Source organism: Phodopus roborovskii, unplaced genomic scaffold (assembly GCF_943737965.1).
Source record: "Phodopus roborovskii unplaced genomic scaffold, PHOROB, whole genome shotgun sequence".
Taxonomy (NCBI): Eukaryota; Metazoa; Chordata; class Mammalia; order Rodentia; family Cricetidae; genus Phodopus; species Phodopus roborovskii.
In genome coordinates this window covers 7,666,105-7,690,964 of record NW_026125489.1, presented here as the reverse complement: position 1 = coordinate 7,690,964, position 24,860 = coordinate 7,666,105, and the positions used below count along the sequence as shown (strand labels likewise).

The 24,860-nt window shown below is 42.7% G+C and overlaps 1 protein-coding gene and 1 non-coding gene across 2 annotated transcripts in view; both read left to right on the top strand.

Annotated features, from left to right (window-relative positions):
- Grip1 (glutamate receptor interacting protein 1) overlaps positions 1–24,860 on the top strand; it is a 336,259-nt gene that overhangs the window by 80,626 nt on the left and 230,773 nt on the right. The gene's annotated exons all lie outside the window — the stretch shown is intronic.
- LOC127215861 (U6 spliceosomal RNA) lies at positions 17,807–17,908 on the top strand. The gene has a single exon (XR_007833979.1). It is a non-coding gene; the product is annotated as a U6 spliceosomal RNA (small nuclear RNA).

The following is a 24,860-nucleotide window of genomic DNA, read 5'->3' as shown; positions in this document are numbered from 1 at the left end:
TGGGTGAGTGGGGGGAGGTGAGGGAGAAATCAAAAGTAACTTACCTTTATTGTGACCACCTGAAGGATGGAGCATGCTGTTCACGGTGTACACAATCTATACAACTTTTAAAGAAGTTGTTCTAACAGTGTTTAGCAGATAGGACTCAATAGCATAGATTTTCTGGCAGTGTTTGTTTGTTTGTTTGTTTGTTTGTTATTTTGCTGGTTTTATTTGAAAAGGTAATAAGACAGTTACAGAGAAGTTGAGATTTTGTGATCTATTTACTGATCTATCATGCTTTATGTAGACCCCAGTCCTGATCTCTTGAATACCGTTAAGAACTTCAGAGTTAAATTACCAATTTTAATAGAATACAGGGTGAGTAGAAGTGTTTTTCCCCCTTCAAATATTTTACACTCTGAGTAACATCAAACCCTTCAATTGTGAATTGGATCTTAATTTTGTTTGATTTTTTTAAAAAAGTGCTCATTAGGCTCAAATCAGACCAAACTGATTTGATGAGTTTTAGAAAGAAAGCAAATGTAATTTTTCAAATGGGGTTAGAATACCAATTACAGCCAATGACATCAGGTAAGAAATTTTAACATACTAAAGTAAATCTTTACCTTTGCCCCGTCCATCATTTATGTCAGTGACATGAAGTCTAACACAACCAGTAAGGGAAGGAGACATGAAAATCAACAAATGACATGATAATGTAATACATTTGTCCATGATAGAGATGTGTCCATGTAAATATAATCATAGAAGGAAAGAATTAACTCTGGGAGAGGGAAGAAAAGGCCTGGAGATCACCAGAAGAGGGAGCACTGGAGAACCATGAAGAATGAGCAAGGAGTGTGATAGCCTTTGCAGAGTGGGGGCAGGGGACAGTTCTCCCCTGTAGGGTAGGACCAGCTCTCCTGCTGCAGTACCCAGGGAAGAGCAGGACCAGCTATCCCAGGCCAGTGAAGGGTGGTGCCAGCTATGCAAGGGCCTCAGACTTCAACATGCATGTTTCCTGTGATCCCTTGTGGTAACACTGACCTTGGACATAGCACCACAAGGTAGGCAGTGCTACTAAAAGGGTGAATTTCAGGAGACAAACTTGCCAACTTCCGTGCCTTTTCTGGGGATTCTCTCTGATGGGAAAGTCAAGATTTCCAGCGGGCTCAGACTGACTTTGGTGTACAGCAATGGCCCCGGAATTTTACACTCCATGACTAGAGACGTATTTCATTATCAGTGTTTTCCATAAGATACACACAGACTGCATGACTCAAATGACCATGACCAATAAATGCAGATACAATGATGAGGTCACTGGCTGATAACCATGTGTATGTAGTAGGTGATTACTATCCTATTTCTTCGGTACATTCTGGTTTAGGTTTACATAAATATGTTTGTTGCTACCCTGTCCTAATTTGACAAAGTAGAAAAGTTGACTGCTGTAAGATGCTAGTGAAGGAAAACTTAATGGGCGTGTGTTTATTTTAGAAGATGGGAAATAAGTCTGTTCGACTGTTTCCTTCTTCTGGCTCAAAGGCCTATGATATAAAAGAGAAGTCTATGAACTTTCTGTGTATCAGATGTTCACGCAGCATTCTTTAGGTAGCATTTGTTCTGAACTCAATTTGCTGATATTGTCCTATGAGTACATCAATTTCAAAGGCCCCTCCCCTGTGCCCAGTGAGCTCACACTAACATTAAAGGTGGACAAGCAGAGTTTGTTGCTATACATGGTGATCACATGACGACTTCAAAGCTAGCAATGACCACCAAGCCATGATTTTCCATGATGTCATATCACTAACTCCTAACAACTTTGGGAGGTGAAGATTTCACGGATGAAACTGAGGTTTAAGATGAACTCAATTTACCCCAGGTTGCATAGATGAAACTGTGATACTGGAATTTGGCTGCAAGTATGTAAAATTGCAGTTTCAAAGACTTTATTTCTTACCACACTGCATTTCCTTTGACTAAAATATAATTATGTTATATTTTATATATCATTATAATTAATTATTTCTAAGATAATATACCCTATCTTCAGTAGTACCAAATATAAATGTAAATCACTGACATGGACCAGGAATTGGACTTCATAGTCCATTAGTCCATTTTATGTCACTGAATATTGACATATATTCAGCATGTTAAGATTGAAAGCATCAAAATTAAAAACAAAAATGACTTTCTACTTTTTGATATCTGCCACTTGCTTAAATAAGCAAAGATCGGTTCATGGATAACTAATCAGTTGATTTCACCAATGTGGTCATTTTCCTATTTATTTGGGGTGGGGTGGGGGAACTGACATGGTTCCTAATATCTTGTTCAAATAGAAATCCAGATTTGTGTGATCCACTCAGGATATGTGAGTCAGAGTGTTCATGCAGCTTGGCAAACAACTGTTGAGGAATTCTAGCCATGCTTTGTTATGTAGTGTAGAAGACCCAATCAGGCCTATTCTGAAGTCCAAAGGACATCATTGGTAGGTGGATTCTTAGTTGATCTATAACTTATACATTGAGCCCCTGGATTGCAGTCATTTATTATAAGGTATATAATTTTCTCAGTGTTTGGAGCTGTATACACTCAAATGTTTTATGAAGAAAAAAAGCTGAATATTAATAAAGATTATATTTACTGCACTTTACACTTTTTAAATGTGTAGAACCAGAGTGGATTTTGTTTTATTGATATATGACAAGGCCTAAGAGAATTTAATTTCCTAGCTATAAAATCTCCTGTTGATTTATGGTGAGATAAGATTGCTATGCTCAGAAAACTTTCTTGATGATTTAATTATGTTCATAAATTCTTAGGTATTTCTAATTTGTGCTTGGACATGTGTTGTTATATTTACGAGATGTAGTTGCTAATGGCAGCTGAGATTCATCAATTCTGAATCCATTTTCACAAGTTTGACGTTTCCCTCTTAAGATGGTCTTAAAAATGTCCTTCATAAAATCCTGTGGCCTCATTGCTTTGTTGTTCATTTCATTTTTAACCAAATGTTCTTGATAATTCTTTTTCTTAAAGCTGGGATCTGTGCAAGAGAGTTCTAAATCAAGTTCCTTGAGTTCTAGATCGATACCAGAAGCCATTTTACTGTACTTGTAAATTATCTCACTATAGTTGTAGAATGAAGGAGAAGTTATCTTCTATAAAATCACAACAGATTGCACTAATACAAATTGGCCCTAAATGAGCCAAGCACAGTATATTAGCCAGTGTCTTCAGACACATCATGTTGTATACAACTACAATAAACGTTGCTCTGGCAATCCAGAAGGGTAGATAAGCCTGTGGAAGATTTCTGTATGGAAGATTTCTGTATAGATTCATTTCAGAGGGGGCAGCGAAATAGCCGGGTTCATTCACATATTGTACCATTTTACCTCCAGAAGCCTTAGTCTGAATTGCAATTTGTAGTTTTATTTTCAAAGAAGAACCCACCCGCATGAATATTTTAAATGCAATTTGGTGTGCTACATTATTGATTGTGCATTATTTATGTTAAGATTGTCCTTAATCATAAGGGCCCCTTGCAGAGTGCATGACAGAGAGGAAAGGGTTGAATTTCTCTCTGTATTTAATGTCATTAACTCAGGGGCCAAGGCAGCAGTAAATTCTCAGGGAAAGCTCATAGGGTTTTCTGCATATCTCACCTATTGATATGAGATTGATATATGGGTAGGAAATAAATCCACTGGATTTATAAATGCCACACTCAAAGGCATTAACAAATAAATATTAACTTACCTCACTAACAAGACATATTTCTCAGAGGTAAAGGAGAGCAGTAACGATCCACTTGTCTTTAGTGAAAAGGACTGTAATATTTAGCTGATGAAAATGTCTTGGACAGTGATGCTTCACCTCTCCTCTCCTCTTCTCCTCATCCTCCTCATCCTCATCTTCATCCTCCCTTCAGTGTTCCCAAAGCTAGATTTAGGGGAAGGGTGTATTTTCCTCATCACACTGTTTATTTTCTCACTAATGGCATAGTTGGGCAGTCTAGTGTTTTACAAAACATTGTAGAGACATATAACACAAAACTCTACTCCTTCAGAGAGCATTACAGATACTGACCTCCTTGGGAGGACACTGCAATAGAGAAACATGGCAAATGCCTCTGCAGCTAAGGTTGCATCTGCATGCTGGACATTTTTCCTCTCTGCTCTCCCTTCTAGCAACATATAATCCCCAGTTATTCATGGCTGAACATGAGGTAAATTCTACTTGAGGAGTATAGTCCAGGACTCTTGAGATAATGAAATCAAGACATACTTGAGAGATGGCCATAGGGGAGAACCTGGAGACATGATGGTGCTATGCAGTGTGTCTTCTTGGGGGGAGATTGAATTGAAGGCCAAGGAAATAAAAGGAGCATGGAGTTTAGTTAATAATGCATCCGCATCCATTCATTATTCTGATAAATCTGCTATTTGTTTATGAGTAGTAGGAAAAGGAAAGACTCTGTGTGGAGTGTATTGGAACTCCTGGTATTGTATCCATCATGTTTTATAAAATTTATCCCCAAATAAAGATTTTATACAGTTTTCAAATTGTTCACATGAAACACATTTATAACCACTGTGTCCGTAGAAGTATCCTATTTGTGCTAAATTTATTGGGCTTTCTCTCAATGTTAGACACATATCTCATTCTAGATGTTCAGAATTAGTAAGTACACTACATAACACAATCACCACCATTCTTGGATAGTCTTGCTATCCTGTCTGAGCCCTAGATCTCTGGATTTATGTCTCTAGACCAAGAAGTAAAATCTACAGCGAGTTCGAAGAACCCTTAAGATTTATTTCCGTAGTCATTCGCTGCCATTTACATCTGTTCTATACTATTGATGGAAGTAGGAGCTGGGGGATAAAATGTTGATGCAGTCCTAGTTTAGAGAGCTCCACTAGGCATAGAGGAGAAAATATAGGGCTGAGCAAATCATTAAGAAGTAGCCAAGATAATGGGATTCACTACATTTCTTTCCCCATCAGCTCATTCATTAATTCTATATACGTTTTAATAATGTTTAATAATGTTTTAATAATGACTTCATAGTATAGTTGGGTGTAGTCTGTCATGTGGATTGTATTGGTGAAGAGTGCAAACTGGTACCCCAACCATGTGAAGCTTATAGTGTCTGAAAATTAAGCAAGGCCTCCTTACTTTGGACTAAATCTGAATTCCTACAGATGTCATTATTATGAGTTGGCTGTTAGACATAAAGCCACCTTTATGTGCTTCTGGTGTTTACCTTCATCTCATCTGTTGTCTAGCAACACCTGCCTATTGTTCTGACCTTGTTAGTTCCTTCTGGAAGATCAGGGCTCAAGTCCAAATCCTGGTTGTGCCTCACAATAGCCATAAATCACACCGAGTCTATTTTCTCATGTATAAAATGACAGTAATGCTTTTATTTTACACATTTCTGTGGAGATCCAATACAACTTGTATCAGATGATCAGGTAAGGGCTGGGAAAACAGGTTCTCTAAAAAAAAACTAATACAGCTCATTATAAGCTAATATAAACATTTCACTAAACTCAGTCTCTTACTGTGTTGAGCTGTCCAATCTTTTGACATAACTGCATACTGACATTTGCTTTCTTTTGAAATGGTGTTGTTACTGGTTCATCATCACTTATTAGAAATCCTTAATGCAGAATCCTTGCCTCTCAGCCTTTACAGAATAACACCCCCCCACACACACACTCCCTGATTTGTATTTCTTGTGAATTCATAATATGCAACCCCCAACCCTCAGAACCATCCAGGAACATTTCCATACAATTTCACAGCTAATTGTTGTGCCTATAATCACACAATTAATTAATGCTGTGGAGTTTATGAGTATACATATCCTGTGAGATAGATATGAATTTACAGTTCCCATCTTCAGCTCTGGTCAGATTTGGTCATCAAAATGGTTGCAAGAAACTATGGGTAAGACATGTACCTTTGCCGGTCCATTGCTATTGTGCCATCTTAATAAGGCCATTTGGGGTTCTAAGCCATTCATTACTGGTACATGAGCATTTTTATCTTTATAAATATACTTCAGAAATCTTTCTAGTCACTGGCCGGCTCCTTCTTGGACCACACTCTGCACTGTTTGGATTTTTTGTTGTTCTCGTTGTTATTTTTCATTTGAAAGTTGTGTTTATTCTGGAAGTTGACAAGTACCAAATCAGTTTCAAATTGCCTTGTTTTAAACGTTACCTTTTTCTAGTGTTGGATGATATTCAGGAAGTGTATTGCTTATTTTCATCCATTCTGATTCATAGTAGTATATTATCTTTTCTTTTAAGTTGTATTCCCTCTGGTTTGGGTTATACTAATGTGTCAGAGTTTTTAGAAGTTATCTTTATTTCATGTATCAAAATCTTGAAGAAGAAAATGTAGGTTTTTTCATTTTTCAAAATATCATTGTTATCCAGTAGAGGGAGTCAACTACAACCAAATGTAGTTAGACCAGATATTTAAAACAAAAGCAAATACAGATTTTATTTTGTGGATTCAAAATGAATAAGTATACAATTTTTAAATACGTGTATGTACATAATGTAAACCTCAATCAACCTAACCATGCATGCTCTTTGTGGAGAGACCACAATTTCTTTTAGTTGCATAAACATATAATAATAATCAGTACTCTTGTGTTCACCTACCTGTTTTAATTACCTTTTAATATGATGTGTAACAGGATATGAACAGAAATGAACTTGAGATGTGTTTATTTATTTTGTTTTATTTTTATTATTTGCATATGATACATTCTGGCCTCATTTTCCCCTACCTCCCCCTTCTCCAGTCTCTTCCCCCTACACTTCTCCCCCTCCTTCTTTTCCCTTCAAAACCTATTGATAAGTAAGAGTAGCCCTCCCAGGGATACCAACCCAATAGAAACATGTTATTCTTAAGAGACATACATAAAACGAAGGTCCTTTAATTTTATAAAGTAGTAAAACTATCAAAACCCTAAACTATAATCATATCAGATTGTAATTGGAAACCTATGGTATCATTTTCCAATAAATGTTTACAAAATTACAAAATCTTACCATGAAAAGTCTTTGTGGCTCTTCACCTGCTGGACGGAGAGGCCCTGTGAAGGCTGGGGGTCATAATGAGTTCACCAGACGCAAGATGAATGATAAATAGGTGTTTTACTGGGGATGAACTTCCGCAGGTAACAGTAAGTAACTGCCGCGGCGTCCCTGCACACCCTTGAAGGATGCACACCCTGCCTCTCTGATGGCCTCCATGAGGAGAGAGAGAGAGAGTAGGGGAGCCCTGCCTCATAGTCTCTTTAAGGTTCCCACTGCACCTGAAGCCACGCCCAAAGGGGTGTGGCCACTAACACAAATACACTGACAGCCCTGGCCACTTGGGGATCAGCCAGCAACTTTGCTGGCACTGCCTGTAGCCCTCCTTAATCTATTTGATTTTTCCACACTGATACATACGAGCAGTTTTATTAGCACACCTGGTGGTCAGGGAAGGTCCAGAGCACATCCTTGGAGCACATCCTTGGTTCCAGGTCAAAGATTCACCCACCTCACTAGACAGAGATGCCCTGTAAAACTCTGTCTTGTGTCACCTGCTTGACATACTGTTTTAATTTCCAGTGCCGTAGACCTACACTCTTCACCTATGTCCTTTTGTGCAGTAGTGCCTACCCCAACCATAGCCCGCTCTTCTGCCTCACAAGGTGTAGTGATGGTGGATGCTATTGTCTGCTAAGGTTTTCGAGACATAAAAGAGACAGAAGTTTGCATATTTGAGGAGTTGGTTTTATTTTCTAAATAATGTATTTGACCGGCAGTGGGGTGTACTGGATTAGCCTTGACTTAGCAGGACCTGACCCAGAGGAAAAAGTGTTGTGGATCAAACTTTCCCTTACAAATAAACTGATAGCACTCACGCACCCTAAACCCTTAGCCCTACCTTGAATTAATAGCTGGGAAATTACAGTCCTTCCCTTAGCCATCAAAAAATGTAACCAGCAACTTTTAAGGTAGGACCCAGACTTTTCATTTCTGTAAGTTGTTTTATTACCTTTTACTTGCCACCTAGGTAGCCGGATGTGGCAAGCGAGGAGGCGAAAGACTGGGTAGCACATTAGTCTGTTTATCAAGGGTTGGTGTGAAAAAGCTTTGAGTTGCCTTGGCCCTGTGTCTTACTGTGCCAACACTGTGTGTGCTCTGTGTCCCAGACATGCCATTTCTGCTGGGAGCCACAGAGCAGGTGTAATGCAGCTCACCGTTAATATTCAAGGGGCATTTAGAGGATTCTCTGAAGATGCGCTTTAGAGAGTGAGCTCCATTGTCAGAGTATGTGTTGAGTTCTCCTTTATTCTATTTCATTTTAAACATCGCCAGCAACGTCTCCCAGGCAAGCTGCGCCCTCACTTCACATTCGGGATTACAGCAGGCCAGCCTTCTTTATTTGTCTTAATATGACGAGCTCACAATTTCTGATGGCCTTGTGATATCAGTAGTAATTCGCTTTTTATTCTGAAGTCTGATGGTAAAAAATGTAACATTGTAATATTACCAGATGCTTGATCTTGAAAGAAAAATTAAATTTTCAGTGCACAGTATCACAGTATCAGAGGGCATGAAAAAGAGTTTCTAGAATGTTTGGATTATAGGGACTTTTACTGGGTTTCAGCTTTGTAAGTAAGAACAAGGCAGGGAGGAGGCCGAGGGAGTGGGCTGTCCACATTTCTTCCCCCATTTGCCCTGCTGAGAGATTTCCTGAAGTTGTCAGAGTTGTACACAGTATCACTGGTCTCTAAAAAGGGCCTTCCACATCTCCCTCAGCGATTGGCTCAGGCAGAGAAACTGCAAGTCGTCATGCTTCTGGTTTTTAAAAAAGAAATACTGCTTACTGTTTTTAAGCAAGACTGGGAACAAGCAAGGTTTTCTTCTTAAGGCAAACTGAGGTACAATTGAAGAGATTTTATTTGCATGTTCTGAGTTGCAACTTGGGAGACAGACTGAAATGGGTGCTCAGAGGGCACAGAGTTTAATGCCAGATCACAAGGTGGGATAACATCCACTCTTACTCGGGAATTTAGATGGGGAAAGGCAGATAGCAAAGCTGGCTTATAAATATGGGACCTGCCCATCCATTGAAAGAATACACAAAAGGGCATGTTCAGAAAGGAGGATGGATAAGGAGACGGGGGCGAATGTTCTTGGCAGAGGGAAATGTTGCCGCAGAAGGCCCCATAGCTCTTGTAGCTTAGACTACGCTAACGAAAGGGGTCACTCTTTGCACAAGGAAACTGCCGGATGGGTCAATCAAGGAGGCGAAAGTTTGCCTGGTGATGGCAGATTCGAGGAGGGTGCCTGGAATCTCAAAGTCCTCCAGCTTAGTGTTGGGAGACATCACAGCCTGCCTTTATCTGTTAGACTTTAGTTTTTCTACATGTTTTTTCCCCTTTCCTTTTTTGAGGCACGCTCTCATGCTATAACCAAGACTAGTCTGGAACTTATTGTGCAGCCTGCACTAGCCTTAAACTGGCAACAGTTGGTTCTCTTCCCTCAGTCTCCCACCTTCTGGGCTTCTAGGAAGAATCACGATGCCTGGCTCTGATACTTTACATGACCTTCTTTAGCCTATCACAATAAGTGTGCAAGTCGGCAGGAATGCAGTAGTAGTAATTATTATCAATTATATGCTGTTTGTTTATACTATATAATAATTATATTATTATTACTCATTACTACCTATTCACCATTTAATGGTGAACTAGAAAACTCTGATGGCAACAGCTGCAGTTTAGAAATTATGACTTTGGGGCTCAAAGGCCCGCTTTTGGAAAAACATACTGACTTTGGAGGCAGAGTGGAATGTACTTGGCTAACTTATACACAAGGAGCCAGTTCACGGGCTGCCAGTTGCTTCAGCTTATTTTCCCATATTAAAAAAGAAATTAAAACAAGTCTTAAAAGGTTGTGGTTTATTAGTTTTAAATCCTACACTCTGAAGCATTGATTTTTAACGCAGTAGCCGAACTGCATAAAACAAAACTATTTTTAATTGCATTTATTATAGTCATCCTGTATGAAAATGTCCAACAAAATCTTTTCAGAATCTTAGGATACAAAGGGGGAAAGGGGGAACAAAAAGTTGCAGTACTTTTCTCTGCAATCGTTCATTGGTTCATTCGCCTCTGCATTTATTCAATGAGTACTTTGTGTTTAGGACTCTTTGAGTGATGGCTGCGTGACAAAGGCCTTCACGTGATGAGTAGTTAGGCAAGGTATGCGGACAATGGAGATGATCGCAGCATGGAGTGCCTTGTCTGGGAGAAAGAAGGTGAGGTGACAGTGTGTGACAAGGGTGGCAATGTGGCTGGAGTTCGGAGACAGGCCGGGGCCTGAAGGAGAAGAGGGTTATAAGGGGCAGTGTTGGGGGAAAGGTAGTAGGCTATGAAGACACACAAACCTCTTGCGTCCCTTTCTGAAAATGCCTTTACCGTGGATCCCTCCCTTGCAGTGGCGAGATTGTAGGACAGAACTGTGTGCACGGCTCTTGATGCAAGTCCTCAGGGAGTTCTGTGAGGACGCGGTTCTCAGTTGTACGTGGGCAAATGCATTGTGCAGAGTGTCAGGGTGTGAGCATTGAACACTAAATAGACGAAACCATTTCTGGTTATTGTGGTTTACAGTTTGATGGCATTGATGCTGAATATTTCATGATTATTTGTATTGGTTCTTGATATGTGTGTATATATCTCCGTGTGTTTTCATAGGTGTGTGTGTGTGTGTGTGTGTGTGTGTGCATGTGTGTGTGTGTGTGTGTGTGTGTGTGTGTGTGTGTAAGCCAGTGATTTTTGCTGTCTTCCTCAAACATGATCCATCTCTTATTTCTTGAGACAGGGTCTCTTGCTGATTCTGCTAGGCTGACTGGCCAGAAATTGCCTAGGATCTTCCTATCCACGCCTCCCCAGCTCTAGAAAACAGGCATGTGCCACAACACCTGGCATTTGACTTAGGTGCTGGGAACTGAGCTCAGCTCCTCTTGCTTGTCAGGCAAGCTCCTAACAACTAAGCCATCTCCCCAGCCTAGTGATGATTCTTTGCGCTGGTGTCTTTCCCACGGTTTATCCATACCTGTGTTTATATCTTAATTGGCCTTGTTACTGATCCCTAAACACTCTCTATAGGAGAACGCTGGTCTTTTCCATATTTGTTTCAAAGTATTCAATAATTCTAATTATATTTCGTCTCTTTTAGCTTTAAGACTTTTTAGGTATAAAAAAGAAAAACTCCCATTACTTCCCTGTCCCTGTTTCTATGCTTTGAAGATTTCCCATCAGAAAATGATACATTCACCTACATGATTTCCTAGATCTTTTAAAGTCTGTGTTCTACTTCTTTACATACGATAGTATCCAAATGGACTTTATTTGGATGCCCATATCTAGACTGCCTTATTTAGCTGAGAATGTATCTGATTTTCATGTGTGTGTTCAGTATCAGTATATATTTCCTTTGTCATTTACTCTACTCTTCTATTTACTGGTGCCTTTTGTCACTCTGTCCCTTTTTGCTCATGTGTCTTTACCTCCTTATATCTTTTGACACATAGTTTGTGTCAAACTTTTTCTTTCTTTTTTTTTTGTGTAACTATTTAACTATGTCTAATTACACAGTTCAGTTACACCATGTGTATTTAGAGTATTGTAGAACCATCAATACTGTGTATGCCCAAACTTTTCAGTAAGACAAATGGAAACCCTTTACCTATCAAGAAATAACCTCGAGCCTCACGGGTTTAAACCATAATGTGCTTGTGATACATTTTAATATCTGATGCAAATACTACCACCGAAACTACATGTTTTCTGTAAAATTTATACCTGTAATTGTATGTGTGTGTATATATATATACAGTATTCTCTTACTTTAATTTGAATACAGTTTTTACTTTTTAATTGGCATATTTAAGTATGCATATTTATGGAGCACAACACTTGTATGTAGTGAGTACTGATTGGATCAGAATGATTGGCATGTCCATCACCTCGGATACGACATTGTATAGAGATTGGTGCCGCTGTTTTAACTACTTCCAGTTTATCTGATATGCTGGTGTCGTGACTCTATCATTCGCCATTCACCCAAGCATGGCATTAGTATTATTTCTCACAAAAGCAATTTAAGCAAGGTAGAGTTTATTTCGTTCAGATTCTTAGTTTGAGGCTACAGTGCATTGTGGAGGGAGTATGAGGTGGAGAGATCTTGGCCATGGTTTCAGGTGCGTAAGTCAACTCTAGTCAAGAAATGGACAGAGATGAATCTGGGTGTTCGCTAGTGTTGCTCTCCTTTATGATCATTCCAGGACAACAGTCCAAGGAGTCGTGCTGCCGACTTTCTGCATGGGCCATCCTTCTACACTGAGACCAATCTATTACCCTGCTCTCTCACACACACACACACGCTCAGCAGCATCTCTCCTAGGTGGGTCTACAGCCAATCAAGGTAGCCATTGCACTATCATCCCAGATTCTCCTACCTTCCTCTCTTATGTCTATCAGTTCCTTGTCCTCCTGCTGGTCCTCCTCTGCTCTGAGTCCTCCACTCTCCCCTCCCTTTCTACTCACCCCAGACCCCACCCTGCCCAGGTCCTCATCGCAGGCCACAGGAGTTATTGCCTGGTGGATCTCCTCCCTCTTTCCCATTCATCCTCCATTCCAGCTTCACAAGCATCCCCATGCCCTTCTCCACCTACAAGGCTTCCTGAAGCTTGTGACCTCTGGGATAAAGTACAGATTCCACTGAAGGCCTTCCAAACCCACAACTCTTCTTTTTACATGGGTTGTCCTCTCCCCTCTGTACACACACACACACACACACACACACACACACACAGAGGCTTGGGCACATACACTCATGGACATACCCTGCCATCAAGCTTATGTTCTATTTACACTTGCTTACATTGACATTGACAGTTTGTCAATGCTGTATCTTTGTTTGTGCCTAGAAATGTCTCCCCACCCACTTTCTTCTCTCTCTGCTTTCTTCCTGCACCATTACTTACTGCATCTTGGAAGCCATAGTGCTGCAATGTAACTAAACAATCTACGCTCTGAAATGTCTGCAATGAGACGGCATATTTCACAGCTCACACAGTACACGGCCCAGCAGATACTCTCAAGCACACGTCATGCATCTCACGGTGCGTCTTTAGGAATGGTGGGTGTGAATAGGATTTTCTAAAGTGGTTTTTCGCAATGTTACTGCGAATTCTTTTCTTCCTTAACTTCCCTTTACTTTTGGTTGAACTCGGCTGAGACCCATCACCTCGCCTAGTCCACTTGTTAAATGCAATGATTCCGTGGTTTGTATAGGGCAGAAGCTGCTCATTCCTGCCACCTAACCTGTCCTTTACTTTTGAACGGGCCATTTACGTGCATTTGCACTGTCTCCTTTCTGCTTTGTTATGGTGACTGTCAATTGAGCTTGTCTTTATTGCACTATCTCTGCACAGGCCACTTGGTTGTAACCCATTTCCTAGTAACTGGCTACGTACCTTCTCTGAAATGCCAGTTTTCTTTGAGCTTGTAAAATGCATGAGGCACATATGAACTCTTTCACAGAACTTTTGCTGTCATTACAAATAAAGATTAAAAAAAATCACTGCCCTGAAAGCAGAACTCTTGGCATTTAATTCATGACTGGAACCTCTCCAGGAGGACAAAAGAAATGAATTCAACATAGATGCCAAATCAGGAGAAGAAAATGCAAGTCTGCAGGCATTATCAAATGAAAGCATAATCGTGTTGTGGTGTGAAAAAAGCATTTGACTCTTCCCTGAGAGGTGATGTGAGAGTCATTCACCTGAAGAATAAGCTGGAAGTGTCGGGTGGTTACATTTTAATGAAGTATTATGAATGGAATAAAGCCAGTCTTCCAGATTTGGCTCAAATGAGTATAGCCTCACATGAATAGGTCGTGGTGGCGGAAAGAGTAGTCTTGTTAGGGTGGTGCGGAGGGATCTGCGTTGTCTGTCCCATCATTATGTGCAGACTCCTCAGATTTGTGTTGCAGGAGCAGTGCAATGAGACTTGAATATCTTCAGCATTAGATTTTTGATGACTCTTATGAAAATGTCAGCGTCTATTCCAGCTGCTTTTACAGGTTCTAGAAGGAGAACGATGACCAACTTAATAGATATTATTGCAAAACTAACCACCCAAAAGTGATGTGTAAGAGCTCTTTCCAAGGCTTACATGAACCATGCCAGTGCAGCTTCTGTGGATCAATCCAAGGTTTAATTAATCAGCAGGTTAGACACCTACTATGTGTCTAGTACTTTGATGAACGCGGAAAATCCATTGCATCCAGTGATACAAGCCAACACTTATGAAACAATTTGAATTACGTATGTGATCAATTCTGGACCAGTGCATTGTGGATAAAAGGAGAACTGTAGGGGAGTGAAGGTGAAAAGTCTTTCTGTTGGCCATGAGAGGTCTATGTAGCCCCTGGGGCTTGTATCGCTTTTGCCCAGTGTCAAACTACAACAGCAGCTGCCTTTGGAGAAATGATCCCAGAAAGGCCAAACTGCAGCCATTCAGTCTGCTGAGTCCGTAGAGCATGAAACGTTAATCTCAGGGTCATGGGTTTGTGCCTCACATCGGGCACTACTTGTTGACAGAAGTTTCTGTCCTGCCCATTCCCATAGCCATTTGTTCACAAGTAAACATACAGGGGCTCATCCTAATCATAAACTGTTTGACTGGTGGCTCGAGCTTCTAATTGGCTAGCTCTCTCTTACTTGTTAGCCCACTTCTATTAATCCGTGTATTTCCACATGGTCCTGGCTTAACGGAGAATGCCCCGACATCTTTCTTCCTTCGCAGCTACATGGCATCTCTCTGGTGACTCCATCTCTGTGCTCCTCTTCCCAGAATTCTCCTCGTCTGGTAGTCCCGCCTGTACTTCCTGCCTGGCTACATCCTGCCTGTCCATTGGCTGGAACAGTTAATATGAGCCCCTGTGTATTTATTTATGACTAAAGGGCATACTTGACCAAAATGTCCCTCAACAAGGTCTACCTTGTACTGTCTTTCCATGGGTTTTTTTTGTTTGTTTGTTTGTTTTGTTTTGTTTTGTTTTTTGTTGTTGTTGTTTTTGGTTTTTTTTTTTTTTTTTTTTTGACAGAAATGAAACAAAATAAAAGTATGTTATTGAGGTGCGAGACTCTGGATGTATGTGACAGAAAAGCCCCAGAGACAGCAATTGTGGACAGGGAGTGAGGGAGAAAGAAAGTAGAATACAGAAAGACAGAAGCGCTCAGAGCAGCGGTGTTAACAATGGATGGTACTGCAGAGTAACAGCGCAGGACCATATGGAAACCAGCAGGAAGGAGAGGCCGTCTTAGTTACAAGGGTTTTGGAGTCAGGCTGTCTAGGCATGAGCTCTGACTGTTGTCAGCTACTCACTGGGCCTGCACAGACACACGCCGTCTGAACCTCAGTTTACCTACCTGCTTCATGGGGAGAGCATGTAGATCCAGCACATGGCATGGTGCCTAGCACGTGGCGAGACCTTAGATACAACAAAGGTGGTGTCACTGACGCACACAAAGAGCCCCAGTTAGCAACAAAGCATTGCTGAGTTTCACTCTCAGATTTCCAAATTACCCCTCCAGTCCATCTACTTCTGCTGGCATTTGATGTAAAAATCTTGACTGGAGCTCCTGCCGTCCGTATCTGAAGTACTAGAATATCTTCCTCAATTATCTCCTCTGGTGCCTCCTTCTTAGCCACATGAACAATTGAAAACACTGATTAAAGCTGTCAGTGTTTCCCATCGCCAAAGATACAGCTGCAGGAACCCTGAGCACCCTCTCCTTTCTTGCCTACCCCTCCCCCCCAGAATCGGTGCCTTGCCTCTTCCACATTGAGTCCATCGAACTTAAACTTCTGACAGCATCAAATCACTTTTGGTCCCAGATCACATTACTGGCCTTGATCGGTCCCCTGCCTACACAATCTTCCCCTTTTTCTCTCTTCCTAGCTTTCTCCTGTCTGTCCTTAGAAGTCCGTTGGGGAGTCCTCTGGCTTCTGGGCTCTGCCACCAGCCTGGACTATGGATTCGCTTCCCCTTCTCATCAGTACTGTGTGCTTGGGCGAGAAGGACTTGCTGACTTGCCCTTTCTCGAGAGGTGGATGGGTTATCTCACAAGTCTCCCCTTTCGACTCCTTCACACCCAGTGTCCTACAGGCGACACAGGCTTCCCACAGAGGGCTGCAGTTGCAGGCAGTGTGTGATACAGTCAGCGCAAGTCTATCTGATCCAGGTCTATCTATCACCGGCATGTAATGACAGACACTACGCATTATGCTTACTATTCGCCTTTCTTTTGCCCCTACTTTTGGGAAAGGAGAAAGAAATGACATCAGATGACCCAGGGCTCAACAGTATTAGCTCATTCCACTATTGCCCTGTAATTATCTATGTTTATCGGATACACTGGACCTACATTCTTAAGAACAAAAAGTTTCCTTTTTCAAAAATAGTATTTTTATTAATTCTCTGAGAATCTCATACAATACATTTTGATCATATTCATCTCCCCTCTCTAACTCCTCTAAAGTCCATAAGGACTGTTTCTTATATTTGTGTGTGCAGTGCTCAGTATTCCAAGGGAAGGGCTGCCAAATCAGGGAGTCGGCTCATTTAGACTTAACGGTGGTCTAGAGTGATGTGGTCCTAAGACAGCCCTATGATGAGAACAGAGACAGAAGGGGTAATCAATATGTAACAGCCACCCAGCCACCATTTGCAGGGCCATTTCAGAATTGTCCTCATCAACTCAAAGTTAGGTGTCACAATTTTACCCACTTACGGAAACCTGCCTGTATCCATGATCACTCAGTAGAAATACCTGGTATTACAATTTTACCCACTTACGGAAACCTGCCTGTATTATCCATGACCACTCAGTAGAAATACTTGTTATGTGGTTTCACCCCAGGCAGTGTTGCCCCAGAAACTGTTCCTTAAAAATTCAAAGAAATAAGTTTGTCATGGTAACAATGGACAACATGGATAATGTGTTCATCTAGTCTTCCTTGGGTGCCCTGAGCATCTATAGAAGTTGAATTCAGATGAAACTCCTGGAGGACAAAGGGAAGGATGGGGAAACAAGGCCTGGGAGTTAAGGGGACTCCCCAAAAGCGAACCCCAGGTTTCCTGTGATGACAAAGTTTGCTTGTTAACTTGGATACCTAGGGCATGCCTTTGGGTGTATGGGGGTGGGGAGCTTTTCCAAAGAGGATTAAGTGAGTCGGAAAGATCAGCTTTGAATCTGGGTGGAACCATACCCTCTGCTGGGGCTCCAGGATGAATCAAGGGGGTGGGGGGGGGAAGGCAGCCAAGAGTCAAACCTGGAGGATCTCTGCTTTCTGGTCCACTCTGCCACCATGGAGACACCTGTTTCCATGCCTTCTTTCTCGTGATGGACTGCATCCCTTCCAACCCCAAGCCATAGTAACCTCACCATCTTTAGGTTGCTTTTTGTAAGTAACTAATACATTTTCCTTCCCAAATTCTAATGGGGACATGCTCTGGTCTTGAGGATAAAAGCAAGAGAAGGAAGAGATGTTTCAAGATTTTGGCTTAGGAGACTAGCAGTTTAGTGACTAAGTTGACCAAGTGAAGACAGCTGAAGAAGAACCATCCTGGGAAGAAGTAATTAAGCCGTACAGAATGAGAGATAATGGGACTTCCAAGAGTTGGTGTCCTGCATGCAAGTAAGAATGTGCTTGTACTTTCTTCAGCCACATGTACACTAAAATTGGAACCACACAGAGAAGGTTAGCATGGCCTCTGCACTATGACTCGGCATAAATGCAGCTTCTCTTATTGGATAAATATTATTTAAAAAACATGTAGTAGCCTCATATAATAAAAATGCTATTGTTCGATGACAAAGCCTGGCTTCTAACTTATGTGAAGTTACAGATTTAGTTTCTTTGCTCATTCCTGTCATATTTCTGATGTGTTCTTCCAAGTATGCCCAAGCCTAGGTGTAGATTGGCAGTGTAATGATTTAAAAAAAATCATGACAGATATCATGAGTCTGCATCATCCCATATAGTAATGTGTTTCTTTCTCCAGTGACTAGTGACTAGTCATTTTACATATTGCAGTAAACATTGCTTTGGGTATTATTTTCTGTATTTAACTGTATGTACATAACATGCAGAAAGCTGTATGTTCTGTAGACTTTTCTATGTCGAGAATCCAGGATAATCTAGATATCTGTATCAATATCAAGAGAATCAATCAATAGCTTCTATTCTCATTCCTCTTCCCTTTATTGAGGTTGGGGGGAGACTTGATTTGCATTTTCTAAGTAGAGCAATATGTTTGCAATGATAACATGAGAAGTATGGTATTAAAAATGTAAGAACTTCCTACAAAAAGCATAACAAACTTTAAAAAGCTTCATATCCACTATTTTCTCTCCATTCCACCTTCTCTCCTAGAGTCTGAGTTACCAGGTTTTGGATGGACAGAGGAAGATGGCATCCATGCCATCCCTACCCCTGTTCAGTTCCCTGCAGAAACACATACCTCCAGCTCACACCACGCAACCTCAATAAACTCGGATTCTGTATTTGCCCACACTGAGCCCCAGTGGGCACCAGGCCAGGTGAATTGACAGAAGTTTGCTGATGGGCACATGACTTGTCCCTTCTTCTGTTTGAGAATAGTGAAGATGTCATCACAAGTGTTTGTTTAAAGGTGTGACTGATTTACAAGTAGCTTATAATCATGAAATTTAAACTCGAAGTTCCTCTCCCAGGAACTCCAGAATCTTGACACACCCCAACATATTTATCCTTTTCCACGCCCCTTGACATTTTTATGCTTCTCTTGGTGCAAGGAAAATAAGATATAGGGAGGTCAGAAGAAAACTTAGCTTTTTATCCCCTCCCCCCACTTTAAGATTCAGTTCCGTGGGCTGGAGAGATGGCTGAACAGTTAAGAATACTTGCTACTCTTGTAGAGGACCAAGTTTGGTTCCCAGTACCCACGTGAGAGCTCATGACTCTAACTCCAGTTCCAAGGGACCTGCTTGCCTTTTCTGGTCTCTGTAGGCGATAGATGCACGTGCAGCACATGTTCAAACCACTTCATGATCCTCTTCATTGATGCACTCATCCTCCAACAACTATCCATGGAGCATGGTACATGCTGAGTAAACTGGAATCCCATCCATCCTCTAACATCTATCCATGGAGCATGGTACATGCTGAGTAAACTGGAATCCCATTTGCATTCACATCTACAACAGGTCACTCTCCAGAGCAGAAGTTACTGTGCAAAGCACAGGGCGACCTCCAGGAGGTGTAATTTATGAACCACTGAATTTAGAACATTTCTCAGTGATGCCTTCACTCAGGCAGCAGTTTTTGAGAACACACTGAATTCTTTTAGCGGCCAGCTTCCCAGCGTCACTCCTGGGTTCTAATGTTCTATAACTGATTTATTTTTTTTTAATAGAGATTGACTATTCTCTCACAACTTACACTCGTGATGGCCCCTAACTTTTGTAACTATAAGGAACAAAAGGCACATTGAATTTCCTTTTCTTAACTGTCCTGAATCACATTAGATTGGTGTTTTAGTAAACTAACAGCTTCTTGATCAGGAAACATTTTAATATGACAGCCTCTCTGGGTGAGAGTTCTATTGTTAGAAAGCTAGATGAGCTGGCCTGCATGCATCTGTCCGGTTGAGCGACCATGGCTGAGACACCCCGGAGTCTCCAGACTGTGATAGACAGCTGTGACGTGTTGTCCCACTGGGGTTGTTTGATGACAAATCGGCATCTCACCAGGCCCTCCCACATCGATTAGCTACATGGTGACTTGATTCTTCCTTCCCTTCTTCACTGAGTTCTGTCCTTTTCCTTTAGCATCATCTCCAGTGCCCCATGCCGCATACTGTTTATTCTTCATGGGGCTTCTGACCCCTCTATCCTAGACAGACTCCTCCTCAGCCAGACCCACCTGCAGCTCCCTTCACCCAGGATGCCCCCCTCCCACAGTTCCCTCACTGCCCACTTTTCCATCTCTCCTCTAGGCTTCTCATGAAGTTTTGCTTCTGTTCATCCAAGGAACACATAAATGCCAGCTTGGCTTATCGTTACCTCCCTCAAGCAACCCCGCATATGTAAATTACATTGCTGCTCACAATGCATTCACTAGCTGGTACTTGCACAGTCCTCTTAGTGGGCCACTTCCCGGGAGCTGCTTGAGGGTGAAGAGCATCACACACATGCCTATGCCTCTGGTACCCTGTGCCATTTAGAAGTATTTGCATCTAGATAGCAGCAGCACACTGTAGTGGCCTCAAGGAAAATAACCTCTCACTTTCCAGCTAGAGTTTTAAGATGTATGCCCATGGATCAATCCCATTAGCCCTGGAATTGGTCTAGAGCCAAGATCAGGAGCAGAGCCAATGGCTGATAGGTGGTAGGACCATGCCTGGAGTGTGGCCACGGGCCCATGATCTACCTGTCAACTTCCAGCTAATCGGTGCATTTTTGGGACAGGTGTTCCCTGTCCTGTATCCTGTTGCTCAAGAGCAGGGGGGAAGGGTTTGCCACCTGGTCAGAATTTGTGTAAACAGATGCTAGACAGAAAAGGCTTAGTTTGTTTCCTGTGTCAGCACTGTGTGTGGTGCTTGGAGCAGAGGCTCCTCCAGGCTGCAAGGCTCTTCTACACACATGCCCAGTGCCCTTCTCCATTCCGACAACCCAGCAGATGGGGTCCAGGAGCTGATTCTCTGAGCTGCCCATTTCTCCTGCTGAAGTCACCGAGACGTCAGTAGGACAGGGATCTGGGTGGAGGAGTAAAAAGCCATTCTATTCTTCTATTCATGCTTATTCTAAGATTGCTGCTCCCTTATGGCATTAATTCAGTAGCATCAGCAGCCATCCATAAGACTTCCAGAGTGGCATCAGGCTGAGTTTGGGTGTGAAAGTAGAGTATCTTGACCGGTTTAAGCCATACCTCAGCCTGGGACTGACCCCGCCCTCGGCCACACGGTGCCTGTTCACTGGGGTGCGTGTGATCCGGCATCTGGTCTACCTCTGTGGCACAGAAACTTCTCGGAACTGGTGATTATAAGACTTTTCCATAGAAAACTAGAATAACAATCTTTCTGTGGATTGGGGAGAACACGAGATCACAGAAATGGTATGAATAATTAATATCACCTCCGGAGTCAACGGCAGTTAATATAGCTGCTGATTGTGTGGCACCAAGCGCCACCCTTTAATTAATACAAGACATGCCACTAGGTGTTGGCTGTTATCTTCATTTTCAGGGAGGAAACTGGTTCTAGCAGACACTCACAGCAGTGAAACTCACACCCATATGGACCATTTACTACATTGCAGCCCCTGTACCCCATCTAGCACAATCATGTCAGAATTGAATTCAACCTTGGTTTTCACAATTGCAGAATGGGAGCTCCTTGGGGGAAGAGATAATTAATTTGCAGAAACTGGTTCTACTCCAGTTCTAAAAGAAATTTGTGGATCCATTTTCCTTCCTTCCTTCAAAAGGACGAAGCTCGAAACTGCTTTCCATTGCTTTCCCCTGGCAGAGCTCAGGGCTCAAGGGGTGGACAAGCAGGAAGCCTAAGGGGTGCCACCCACCAGTCCACCCCGCTGAAGGCACACAAGGAGCATGGCACGTCTCTCCCAGCAGATGGCAGTAAAATGTCTTGACAAGGGATGCTCTTCTCCAGTGCTCACAAAGGTGACTCCAGGGCTAAAGCAGGCCTTCACATTCTCGAGACTGTGGGGGAGGGGTCACAGAGTTTAGGACTTGACATTAGGTAGGAGGCGCTTCCTTCTAATCACAGCTTTTCATTTTCTGAATCTGTGTATCATATTTATGAATCATCGAACCTCCCTGACAATGGGTGCTATGCTATGGTTTGGCTCTTTTGTCTCTTTGAGGGGCCCGCCACCCAGCTCCCAAATAAATCACACACGGAGGGCGGCTTATTCTTAGTTACCAGTGCCTTAGCTTGGCTTTTCTTATCTCAAATTAGCCCATCTACCTTTTCCCTCGGGGCTTTTATCTTTCTTACTTCTTTATAGCTTGCTTTCCTCCTTACTCCATAGCAGGCTGGGTACCTGGCCCCTGACACCCTCCTCTCCTTCATCTCTTGCTCTCCTTGCTCCTCCTCCTCTGTTCTCCTATTTATCCTCTCTGCCTGCCCAGCCAGCCTATCCTCCCTCGCTCCTGCCTCCCTATTGGCCATTCAGCTCTTTATTAGGACCATCAGGTGTTTTAGACAGGCAAAGAATCACAGCTTCTCAGAGTGGAAACAAATGCAGCATGAACACAAGTAATACACCTGAAAATAACGTTCTACCACAATCAGGCATGCATCCTAAGGAAGAGGAATTTCCCCTGTCACTGCTCAATCCAGAAAGCAAGCAGATTTTTGTGTAAAATATTTAGTGACTCTAGCCGGGCGTTGGTGGCTCAGGCCTTTAATCCCAACACTCAGGAGGCAGAGGCAGGCAGATCTCTGTGAGTTCAAGGCCAGCCTGGTCTACAGAGCGCGTTACAGGAAAACCTCCAAAGCAATGCAGAGAAGCCATTTCTTGAAAAACAAAAGCAAAAAGGTTTCTAGTGACTCTGTCGTTCCTGTGGGATTTTTGCACATAGCAAGACTATGAACGTGTGTGAGCTTTACCAGAAAGAGCTCCTCTGTCATTTGTCAGATCCTCGGGTTAGTTTAGTTTTTAAAAGCTACATTTGACTCTTATGTTCTTTCCGGTCCTTCTTCCATGATGATCCCTGCGCCTTGGGAGGGGGCTGGTAATACAGGCACCTCCTTCTGGGTCAGGCACTCCCCAGTCTCCTAGTCACTCTAGCTTGGGAAGTTGCGGGTCTGTGTTGGCCACTGCCTACTGCAAAAGGAAGCCTCTCTGGTGGGGTTGATAGATGCACCAAAGGGGAAGGAGTATGGGAAGTTCAAGGCAGTGCCCGGCTTCAGGAAAACCATTTTCTGGACACAGTCGGACAGCTGCACTATGGACTCATAGGACACACGCAGATCTGTCCAAGCTCAGGCCAGACAAAACTCCAGAACAGAGAGACTAGGGCACAGGCTCCCACCCTGTCTAAGGAGCTGTTGGCAATCGATAACTGTTGGAAGAGGGCACATCAGGCTTCTTTAAGGGTGCAGCCCCGGATGGGTTGACTGCCTCCCAGTGAAGGCCTCCTATCCATGAGTGTGTGGGCAGTACACGTTTCACTTGGTGGGTTTTTTTTTTTAAACAGGGCTTGGGGGGGGTCCTGGGAGGAAATGGAGTGGGTGGGTATCATCAAATTGCATTTTGAGAGGGGGACAAATGGATCAGTAGTGGGCATCACCCCACGAGGCCTATAAGAAAGTTGAGGAAAGAAGACAAGAAGCTTGGGTCCTCTTGAGTCCAGACAAGTTCCAGTAAGTGTAAGACGCTTGCTAAGTACTGGGAAGAACTGAGACATCTACCACGGGCCACATCTGGAAAAGTGGGCCCTGCTTGGCCCCCTGAGAATTACCATTCCAAAACTCTAGGTGAGGGGGGCTTGTGATTCTCTCAGAGAAGCCACACATGGGTCGATTATAAGAAGTGCAGGGTGTTCGAGCTATGGAGCTAATTCAAGTCATTTGTAAAACCCACTCAGGTGAAACCACTGCAATTATAGGTCAGGAGTGTCCCTTAAGCCACCAGTTTGATCAGCAGTTAAGACATCAGGCTTCACCTGTCATGTTCAAGACCTGGCTCTCTGTAATGACACTGCTACTAAAGAGATGTTGTTGTCATGGCAACACATGTGGTGATGAGTCACACGCTAGCATCTTCTCTGCATTGAGGACTATTGTAAATATTCTTGGTAACTTCTTTAGCCTTCTTACCAGTTCAGTGAGATCCACTCATTTGTGTCTCTTTCAATGTTACTTTCTAAGTGGGGGCTTCTGGGCTCGCATCGTGACTTAAGATCCTAGCAGTGACCCCCCTGAGACACTCAGGAAACCGAGGCACGAGGCCGCCATTGTGTCTAGCTTATATCCTAGAGAGTTGTCTGGAAGAATCTCTCTCCTCAGCCCTATATGCCTGCCCCTCTCCTGTCTAAATCAGGTGTTTGAGAAGTGGGCTGATCTTCACGTGACCCCAGTTGTGGCACTGAGCAGACTCCACCACCCACCATCCACACTGTCATGATTGTGTCACACTTTTCACTGGACGCCATCTGCCTGGGGTCTCCTGTAAAACCCGACTCGTCTTTATGCTCCAGCTAGCATTGCTTTATTCAATCTCTGTTTTATTTTTTTTAATCTCCTCTGAACCCAGCAGATCATAAATCCGTTGCTAAATGAGATTTCCAAATATTGATGATGGACGGCCTTGCCTTTTGTCTCCTGACAAGCCTGACCCTGGCTGTCATCACAGCAGTCAAGGGGGCTGTATCCTAGGAAGCACCTAGAAGTATTGCTGGAGGGAAGAAAGGCCAGAGCTTAATTCTCCACTCAGGGTCTGAACTTCCTCAAGATTTGCACAGGAGAAACACACAGAGAAGGTGATAAATTGCACCAGTAATGACAGAGAATTAACTTTAATCTCCAGCAGTACCGAGATATCTGTGTCTGGTGTGGGAGAAGGAGATGGTGACAGAGGGACACGCAGGGATTTGCAGGGTGCCAGTTATTCCCAGTTCTGTCTGCGAGTGCCAATGCCGAAATCCAAACCCTGCTGAGAGATTGATAATGCAACACCGAAGGAGAGCAAGAGGG